Below are 11287 nucleotides of genomic sequence, written 5' to 3' on the forward strand. Positions count from 1 at the left end.
CTTCAACAAGACTGAAAACTCCCTGGCAAGGTTTTGATGGATTGGATTGTACCAAAAAAAATTTTTTTTCAGTGAAGTTAGCAGTAGTTGACAGAATGGAAGAAGATACTTTCAATATCTTTACAAGGACCATACAAAGAACACATGTAAATCAATATTGCTATCTCTCAAAAATAGTGTGGAGTGGGGCGCCTGGGTGGCTCAGTCATTGAGTGTCTGCCTTCGGCTCGGGTCATGATCCCGGGGCCCTGGAATCGAGCCCCGCATCGGGCTCTCTGCTCGGCAGGAAGCCTGCTTCTCCCTCTCTCGCTGTGTCTCTCTCTGTCAAATAAATAAATAAAATCTTTCAAAAAAAAAAAATAGTGTGGAGTGAGAAAAGTAGGAAACAATATCATACACCCATTCATATAAAGTAGGTACACATATACATACAAAATAAACTACATGTTTTACAAGAGTACATGCACGTTTGGGGTGCCTGGGTGGCTCAGTCAGTTAAGCATCCGCTCTTGATTTCGGCTCAGGTCAGGATCTCAGGGTCTGAGATCGAGCCCACCTGGGGCTCTGCACTCAGCGTGGAGTCTGCTTGAGATTCTCTCTCCCTCTCCCTATGCCCCTCCCCTCTCTAAACATATAAATAAATAAAATCTTTTTTTTTTTAAAAGAATACCTGCATATTTAAAGTCACAACTTAATGTGTGTTTCAATGGAGGTAGGAAAATAAGGAAGGAACTAAGGAAGAAGGGCAAAGAAAGAGAGGAAGAAAGAAAGCTGTCAGCTCAGAGCCTAAGGGCATCAGGAGTCTATACATGAGTAACTCGATTGTATGCAGAAACCAAGAAGACTAGTCTAGTCCCTTGTATACTAGCTGTATACTTGTCAGTCCACGACTACCTTAAAAACTCATGTAAGACGGTGCAACCCAACCTTATTTTTTTTTTTAATAAGCAGAAGCTTTCAACCTTACTAATCAGAACATTCTTTTTACTAAAAGTAGAATGTGAGAAAATGGCTGACCTGAATGTTTGAAATGAAAAGAGTCATCTGGCTAATTTCATTTAAAGGCCTCTCTTCCCTCATAAAGAATGGAGTGAAACAGTTGGTTTCATTTGAGCTTTTAATTAGACCAAATTTAATATGCCTACAAGTATTTTGCCTGCCAGACATTGCAAAAATCTCTGCTGCTGATTTTACAAGAATTTAATACATGGGCTGGCAAGTTGGCTGCAATTAAATCGGAGATTATCTTGGTAAGTGAGAATGACAAAAGAAATCAAGGAGAAATACAATCTTATTGGAAGGGGAGGCAGGACAAGAAGGATGGGCTAGCAGGGATGGGCAGGCAGCCATGTGGGACGTGAGTCTCAGAAATGCAGTGTAGGGGCTCTTGGGTGGCTCCGTTGGTTAAGCCTTTGACTCTTGATTTCGGCTCTGGTCATGATCTCAGGGTTGTGAGATCGAACCCTGCGGTGGGCTCCACGCTGGGTATGAAACCTGCTCAAGATTCTCTCTCTCCCTACTCCCTCTGCCCAATCCCCCCTCCCCCCAGGCACCTGCTGGTGCTCCCTCTCTCTCTCTCTATATATATAAAAAAAAAAAAAAAATTGCAGTACAATTCAGTCAAGAGTAAAGCCAGGTTTTATGAGACCCAAAGCTTACCTATTTGGGAAGGGGAAGGACTCTTAAAAAAAGAATATAACAAATACAAATACAAAATCAACTATGATTATGTGAATATGTGAATATTTATTTCAAATGAGAAAAGAAATCCAAATAAACTATAAAATTTAAAAGCCGTAGATATGTTAAACATTATAAAATCTATAAAAATATCATAGTATCTCTTAGCAAACTGCCTGACCATCTTTACAATACTTGTTTTCTGCACTTTTTAGATGCATAGTCTTTAATAGCTTCTTTCTATGGCAACAATTTCATAATTTTTTTTTATTGAGAGAATAAAAAGACAAGCCAATCTTTCCTCTCCTGTGATTAAAATTTGTCTTTTAATAACTGGATGCATAAAACATGTGATTTCGCATACCAATGGACTCACCTTTGTAGAATTGCTATAGGCTTGTGTCCTATAAATATAGAAATTCTGAAAAAAAAATCTATTTCATGTGATTCCTTCAAAAGGGAAAGACATATATATATGCTTCATTTATAATTCGCAGCATTATTGAGTAGATGCCTTTTTTTAATTGAAGTATAATTAACATACAGTACTCTATTAGTTTCAGGTACAATATAATGATCCAACAATTCTATACATGACTCAGTGCTCATCATAAGTGTGCTCTTGATCCCCTTCACCTGTTTCATCCATTCCCACCCACCCACCTCCCCTCTGGCAACCCCTAGTTCTCTGTATTAAACAGTCTGGTTTTGTTTGTCTATACCATATGATTTCTCTTATATGTGAAAATTTTAAAAATATTTTATGTATCTTTGAGAGAGAGAGAGAGAGAGACAGCGAGCATGAACAGGGGGAGCAACAGAGAGGGGAGGGAGGAACAGACTCCATGCTGAGCCAGGAGCCCGACACAGGACTCGATCCCAGGACCCTGGGATCATGACCTGAGCCTAAGGCAGACGCTTAACTGACAGCCACCCAGGGGCCCCTTATATGTGGAATTTAAGAAACAAAACGAATGAATAAACAAAGAAAAAGAGAGTAGATTCTTGATAGGAAAGAACTTCTGTTTGGAGCAGGTATTGATGAGAATGAGTCCCCTGCTTTTGATTTTACACACCTTGATGACTGGAAGAATTTTCTATGGATTCGCTTCTGACCCTATTCTTCCACTGGCACATCTGGGCCGGATGCCACAGGACACATTCCTATTTCGATATGACCTCGAACCCTGTGGCTTCAGGTGTCCATGCTAGCCCCGTGAGTGATAAAAGTATTCCTGGATATTATTCCCACCCTGGAATGAGCTGACAGTAACTCAGCATGGAAGTAATGTGAACACATGCATACCTTCTAAGAACCCCAAACAAAATGAAATTCCTTAGATAATATCCTTTTCCTGGAGCTGCTTCAGTCCCATTGACATGAACAGAAGTCAGACAGGAATCTTGGCCAGATGCAGTTAAAATATTGTACTCTTGCAAATTTCATAAAAACAAATGGCAAGAGAGCATGACACTGGTGCCATCCCAGAATTTAGAAGGACTTATGCACGTGAATCCCTTGAAGCTTTATTAGCTTCAGAGTCAATCCACGTCTGACACTATCGGGCTGCAAACCCAGCAGATAAACTCATCTGCCGACCCTGTCAGAGAAGGCACACTCTAAGGTCTCCCCCTCTGGAGACTCGGACTCAGTAAATCGGTGCTTTGGAGCTGAGTGGGGTGGGGCAAGGTGGGTGTGGAGGTGGGACGGTGTAGAGGACAGAGGGGACCTATGGAGACCTTCTTATCTTATCTTAAATAAATGAAGAAATCTTTATCTCCAGGGCTCATCCTGCCAACCTATGACCTACGCGTCAGCTTTTTAAGTCTCCGGGTATTCCAAGGGATGATGGCCAAGGTCAGCTTCTCCAAATTGCTAGCACTGCCCTTCCACCACAAACACACACATCCTCCTTCTCCCCGTGCACTTCCATTCTGACCCTTTTTAAATAAGGCATGCACGCACACACACACAGGGCAAACATGAAGTCAGGGGCTGAATCTATCGATTGGAATCCTGGACTGGCCACTTGCAAACCGGAAAGCTTTGGTCTCCTTTCTGTGTTCTAAAATGGAGGCCATCGTACCTGTGCTCATCTCCCGCACAGACAGCCCAGGTGAGCAATGGAATCAACACGATCCCCCCCAGAGTTCATAGAAAGCTGCTTACATCCTAAGGATGATCTTCCTTCTTCAAAAAAAGATTTTATTTCTGCACTGCTGGAGGTAGACACAACTCTGACCTTGAGAGAGCATTTGAATAATCAAATACCAACCAAATACTATTATGAAAACGGTAAGAACCCTTGCCATTAAGTCTGTCTCTCTCTCTCTCTCTCTCTTTTTCTTTTTTTTTTTTTTTTGATGCTTCTGCTCCTAAGCACACAGGCTTCAGAGGGAATCACCCTTGTTCACGTGTCTGTGGTGTCCCTGGTCATTCTGAAGGCCCAGCAATCTCTTTAACCTCTCAGGACTTCACTTGCGTGGTCTGTAACACAGGGGCAGCTCATATCGATATAATGGGGTTGTCAGAATGGAATGAAACTGTGTTTGTAAAGTCCTTACTTCATGCAATGTAGAGTTTTGCTCCATAAACCATAGTTATTGTCCTGACTACATTACTATTTAGTGCTCTCAGAATGAATAAGGAGGCCATGCCAAGAAAAAGGGGAAAGAGACCCCAGAGCTTCTAAGATGACAGGAAAAGGACATTCTTAACCGCTGGTAACGGGAGGATTGATTAGAGATTTCTTTAGAAAGTAACTTGATAGTGTTTATCAAAATTTAGTATTTTCTAGGAATGCATTGCAAACTAATCTATACTAATTTGACTAGGGAACATCTGTCAGGTGCTCTTGGTAAAATCAGTTGACTCCAGTGAGTAGAGGCAGATGATACAACCTTAATACTGAACCACATACCTGACCCTCGGGCGTCGGATTAGGGCGCTTTCCAGGACTAACTAGCCACCCTAGTGCAGATACACTGTGACGCACACCGCTCACACTCAGGACGGATGGGGTGAATTGGCCCTCTGCATTCATGCAACCTTTTCCTAACACGCCTTCTGGGACTGCAGAGCCTGGAAAACTAAACATGCCATTTCCTGAACTGCCTTGCAGCTGAGATTGGGGATGAAAATTAGGTCCCACCAAAGGCATGTCAGATGTGGTTCAAAATACTCCCTTTTTTTTTTTTTACAGAAAACGGCTAAGCTGGAGGGCATGCCTTATGTGAGATCCAGATGGTCTGTTAATCAAAGCCTAGGACAGGGCCAACGTACCTGCCTGTGTAGGACTGGGCTGGTGGTCTTCCCGCCCCAGGGGAGGGGACGTGGCGGTGATGACCAGTAACCCTCAGGACAGAGGAGAATTTGCCTTTCTTACAGACAGCTCACTAATAGGAGGAAGAGAGGCAAAACCGGAGCTAAGCCCCTCCGGTACGGTTCCCAAACTCACCAACTAAGTGCCGCCACCTTCTTCCTCCCCTAGGCATGCCAGAAAGCGAGAGGAAGAGTGGACAGGAGTGTCACAACTTCACACAGAGGGGAGACACCAAGGAGGGTAAGAAGTGTTCATCCTTCTCCATTACCTATGGGCAGAAAGCCTCGGAGAGGGGCAAAGAGGACCGTCAATGATTTACTGTCGTATTGTCCGTTATTTTAAATTAATGTGTATAAGGATATTGCATTTGTGTACCACGTGTGTAGTTAAAAAAGAAAGAAATGTGTGAAAGTAAGTGCTGTGAATTCCACTTCTATGTGGGATAAAGTAGCCTACAGCACACCAAAGCTTCTGCCAGAAAAAACTGGAAAATCTAGATGCAGCAGGAAGAAAATCTTTCAAAAGCATCAGAGGGCTGGCTGAAGCCATGGGGATTAGGCAGTGCTGATTCTGGAGGAGGGAGAAGTGGGGGGAGGCAGGCAAGCTGCTGACTGGCAGCCACTCTTCCCCTGGGGGGCTCCTCACCCTGCTAGCTGCGAAGGAAAAGTCGCTTCCTTGGAGGACCCTCTATCTAAAGCAGCTGGGCGGCTAGGTCTGGTGGCTCGCACTGCAATTTGTAATTCAGTGTTGATTTCATTGTGCTTTGATCTGTGTCAACCTTTAGACTCTAAACTTCTTGCAGGTGGAAGAGTTTGTCTATCTTGTTCACTGCTGTATTCCTAGCTTCCAGCCACTACACGGTAAATAGTTAGCTGAATTCGTTGAATTCAGTTGAGTTGGACTGAACCGAAACAGTAAAAGTTTTACGGCTCCTTTATTTATTTATTTGACAGAGACAGCGAGAGAGGGAACACAAGCAGAGAAGCAGGCTTCCCGCTGGGCAGGGAGCCTGATGTGGGGCTCGATCCCAGGACCCTGGGATCATGATCTGAGCCGGAGGCAGAAGCCACCCAGGCGCCCCAGTTTTATGGCTCTTTTGGATTTCCTGAGTTCCATCACTTCTCGACCTCTCGGCTAAGATCAAGTGCGGATTTCCTGGGTTCCAGAGGCACCTATTTCCACTGGAGGCCCTCCTCTGAGCAAACTTTGTCAGTGGGGTCAAACCCAAGCCCTCTCTGACCAGCGCCGCATCCCCTGGGTCCTGCTCTGATGCGTCTAGGGCTTGGAAGTGGGTGGGGTTGGGAGCCTTACCATCCCCCCACCATCCTCCCAGGCCACACCCAAGCCACACCCCTGGGCCCGCCTTCTCCTAACCACCGAAAGTCCTGAGGCTCTAACAGAACAAGTTTCAGAACTTCCACTCTCAGAGCCTCGCGAGCCTCCAGTTTCGGTTTAACTCAGCGCATTTCACAACCTCTGCCAAACCCTGTGGGTTCCTCAAGTCTACCTGCTCTCAAACGCTTACCTCGAGATTCTGAAACTGGGCTTGCCCCCTCTCCAGTTCTGGGCCCCACCTCCCTTATTCTCACCTCCTCCAGGGGTTCCCCCAAGTTCCCACCTTGAGGGAGCCCCTGCTCTATGAGTGAAGACGGTTGATAGAAAGCACACTCCATGGTACCCATTGAGCTCCTCAACTGTGGGGTAACTTCTTACATGTGTGTTTGTAAGTGTGGCTCCACGTCCTCAGAACTTCATTCCTGTATTCAATCCTTCCTTTCTCTTTCCAAGTACAAAGTACCATGACGGAAGCAAAAAAAAAAAAGAAAAAAAAAAAAAACCAACAAACCCGGGCTTCTGGTCCCGATGCTCCTGCTGTTAGATCTTGTACCTACTGTGTTCTGGTGGAGGTCTGATAAATTCGCTTTGGGGTTCGATCCTTTCACATTCCTAGTGGGGGGGCTGATTTTCTTCTGAGCACCCTGAAGCAGTCAGGCTCAGGGAAACTAAGGCACGGGGCGCACATTTACAGAAGAGACTGGGGTACAAGCCGGATGCCCTATAATGAAATTGCCATGAGAGGCATGTCTGTATTGTGTCCTAGCCACGCGCAATCAAGTGACCAAGGACCCCAAGCCCCACCTGATGAGGCTATTTGGTACCTGTAGAGGAACTGCTAGAATTCCTGCCCCGGCGCCCCATTGTCGTTCCCGGCTCTCTACCTAGCTGCATGAGACACCTGGAGTAAATCACTCCACCTCTGGATCCAGGCCTCACATTTTGGAGGGGCGCAGTACATGTACCCCATAGGTTTATTGTGAGGATTAAATGGACCATCAGGTGTCAAGTGCTTGGAACAGCCCTGGGCCCAGAGGAAGCCTCCATAAGTACTAACGTGACAAATTTACCCACGATGGAGGGCCCGAGAAGGCTTTCTCCGGCCTCGGAACTAGCTCACACCTCTCCTGATGGTAACTTGGGCCCTCCCGGCGGCTGGATAAACACGAAAAGAGTGGGCTCCAAGGCCCCCTTTCTAGCACTCAATGCTGGCCACACACTTAAGGCTGTAAACACTCAGATTAATTCGATTGATTGGATTACTTTTCTTTGTTGACATTTAGTCGCAGATTATACTCTAAGGCACCTGGCGGCAGGGACTGGGCTGAGTTTCATGTGAAATCCCCACGGTTTTGCATAGTGTCCTAGAGTATTCCGCCCATGTCTGTTTCATAAATGCATGGATTTCATTTTGGTGTTTTCGAGTCTCTCTAGGCAGCCATCTACAACACACCTTGAGGGTGAATTACACCTGCAGATAGCAAATCTCATCTACTACTTTCTCCCTAGTTTCTCAGTGGTAATGTTTACCCAACCTCTCTTCCAGAATCTGGTTGCAATTTTCCAAAGCCTCTACTTAGAAGAGGCCTGTGACCAGAGGGGGTGTCTTTCCTTTCCTCCAACCCTTACCAAATCTTTCTAGCCTTTCAAGGATTAATCAATAACTGATAAATGGATGGTCAATGTCTCCCCCAGTTTATTCCTTTCTTTCATCTTATGTAACAGTGTACTTTTTTTTTTAGAGAAAGTTTTTTTCATTGAAAGATTTATTCATTTATTTGAGAGAGAGAAAGCACGGGGGTGCGGGGGAGGGGGGCGGGGTGCAGAGGGAGAGGGAGAATCTTAAGCAGGCTCCATGCCCAGCACAGAACCCAACGTGGGGCTTGATCCCATGACCCTGAGATCATGCCCAGAGCTGAAATCAAGAGTTGGACGCTTAAAACCAACTGAGCCACCCAGGTGCCCCATGTAACAGTCTACTTTAAACCTCCATCTAGAAGTGGGAATTTCAAGCAAAACAGGATAGGTGTTTTATTTTTTTTTTATTTTTATTTTTTTAAAGATTTTATTTATTTATTTGAGAGAGAGAGAATGAGAGACAGAGAGCATGAGAGGGAGGAGGGTCAGAGGGAGAAGCAGACTCCCTGCCGAGCAGGGAGCCCGATGCGGGACTTGATCCAGGGACTCCAGGATCATGACCTGAGCCGAAGGCAGTCGTTTAACCAACTGAGCCACCCAGGCACCCAAGGATAGGTGTTTTTAGTTAAGGCCCTCAAAAGAGGTAAGGAAGTTCAAGTAGCTGTCCAAATGGAATTGCAAGGGGAGACAATCTTTAGACCTGTCAAGCTGTTTGATCACAACACAGGGGTTTTTCTGTTCGCAGATTGGCCAGTGGGCTCCTTGTGGGCAAGACCAACATCTCCCTCGTGGAGGTGGATCCAGGACCCAGCTCAGTGCCCGATGAGAAGAGCTCTGTAAGTGTCTATGAAAACTGAGCACATTGGAATGTTTCAACTGATTAAAGTCACAATAGCTTGGCTCATAGCAAGGCACTCAATCAAGGGTTCTTGGGGTGAGGTTGGTCAATGAAAGGCAGTAAGACACCGTGATTCTGGTTCCAGAGTTTGAGATGCAGAATCAGATAATCCTGGGAGCAATTCCCAGCTTTGCTTGCTTCTTTCAGTGTGCCCTAAGCTTCTGCTCTGTAGAGGACTTGTTTCAGGATTGTTGTGAGGCGGGCATGAAGTCATGCAGGTGAAATTTACATTAGCAACTGCTAATACTTACCCAACGTTGGGCCTTGGGCCAGAAACTATCCTGGGACTTTCTCACTTCATCCTCCGACAGCCCAAGGAAGAAAGTGCTTTTTCTTCTTCCTCTTCCCCTTCTTCTTCTTCTTTTACAACTTACACACACTTTATTTCCTTGATTGAAAGCCTTCTTATGGTACATAAAATGTTTTAAGTAATTGACCTCAGCTTTGTTCACGCAGACTTCAGTGAGTTCTGTTTTGGTTTTCTGTGCTCAAGACTCCACTCAGTTGCTGCTCTTGCCAGGTGGTCTATTTTCTCTCAGGATCAAGGTGGGCATTTTCATATAAAATCTGATTGTTAATTCCTTCTCCAGCAATTCTTTCCTGGATTCTTAGCTTTGCCTACTTACACCTACATGCACCCGGCATCCAAAAGTCACCAAGATAAATTCCCCCACCCCGACATCCCCTGGTCTAATTCTGCCTTTCCCTTCCTGGGCTCCAGCATGGTGGCCGTGGGGTCCGGTGGGCGCCTCCAGCCCTGCCGTCCGCCAAGGTGCTTTAACCACCCCACTTCTTACAGAGGAGGATGTCGAGGAATTGAGAGGCTAAGACAAGTCCCCAAAGTCATGCAGCTCATGAGTGGTGGTTCCGGGACCCACACGTAGCCCCTGGTCCTAACGATGAAGGGAGCGCTTGGAGCGCCACACATGGTTCATAAGGACTCAGGAAAGGCAATGCTATTCGTGTTGCTGTTGTTGTTGTTGTGTGAGGAGCAGAGAGCCCGAGGCTCCTCAGCCTTTAGACCCAGGCCCCTGTGGCTGGTGGCTGGGCTCCCTTCTCCAAGGCCTGTCCTGGGCAGCCCCACCCAGAGTTCTGGCCACACCCTGCCCGCTCCCAGAAGGTAAACAGGGCCACGGGAGAAGGGACGCATTGTTGGGCCGGCAGTCTTGGCCCTGGAGGCCATGCACTTTGGCTTAGAAACGACACAAATCAATAACAGTAAAAGTCAGAATGTTGGCCCTCTTGAACTTCAACTGACCCCATCCCCGGGCCAGTTAGTCAGGAGGGTAAATGCCCGGGACCTGATTCCAGGAGAGAAAACTTCCGGCATGGCATCTAGTCAACGACCTTGAAGGAGTGAGGTCGCAGATCAGAGGTGGTGAGGAGGGCGGTATGTTCCTGGGCGGGGGGAGAAAGGAAGTGTGTTAGTGGGGCCCGGAACAGAGAGACCTACCCTGGTGGATCGCGGTGGTGGCAGAAAGCAAGATTCCTTCTCTGGGGAGTGCTGGCCTGCACAAGTAGGTTTGCTCACAACAGCTAAGATTGACCGGGCGCTTCCTACAGGCCAAACACAGGGCTTCCTCTTAACCTGCCTTAATTCGCTGGACATGCTCCTATGAGATGCATTTTGTCATCTTCCTTGTTCAAGGGACAAAGCCGTGGTGCGGAAAGGGTAAATCAACTTTCGGGGGGCTGCCCAGCCCACAGGAGGCCGGACCGGAATCTGAACCCCGGAGATCTCTAGCCCCTCCCTGGAGGCCGGCATCAGTTTATTTCTCTCTCTGTTTTTCCTCATTTAATTTGAATCAGATTTCTTACACCGGAAGATATTCAGAGAAAGGGTCACTGGGAGGGTCTGGGGAGGGTGCCCTGCAGGCTGCTAGGGATCCTCAGGGCAATCCATTCGGTTCCTGTTCCTAGTCGGAGAGGCCCCCTTAAAAGTTAGCCCCCCTCCACCCACTCTTCATTGCAGAGTATTACCAGGGTGGGGGCGGAGACTGAGAAGGGTACAGACACCTCCCCGAGCCACCCTCCTCCCACCACTATGAAAACTACAAATTGTGTCCACGTCCTGTCTCTCATGACCAGGTTAAGTCGGGCCTTCTCCGCTGCTCCTCTGATCTAGTTTCTACAAAGCATATAACAAAGGTCGCTAGAGAGGACACCTCAACATAAGTTCCAAAGGGCAGCGCAGCGCGTCCAGCGTGGGCTCCCCGACCTTACAGAGCAGGTGGGAGGACTATTATGTCCGTTGCCACCCCGAGAGCAGGGGTTCGTGTGAATCACATGCTTTCTGAGTGTGGCAAGAAAAATCCCTGCCTCTCATGTCTCTGTGGTTTATCTGGAGCCAGGAAGTGCTGCTGTAAGCTTGGAGATTATGCAGGTTTATTGGGCTTGTGGTTATCCATGCCCA

The sequence above is a fragment of the Halichoerus grypus genome, chromosome 3, assembly GCF_964656455.1.
Source record: "Halichoerus grypus chromosome 3, mHalGry1.hap1.1, whole genome shotgun sequence".
Lineage (NCBI taxonomy): Eukaryota > Metazoa > Chordata > Mammalia > Carnivora > Phocidae > Halichoerus > Halichoerus grypus.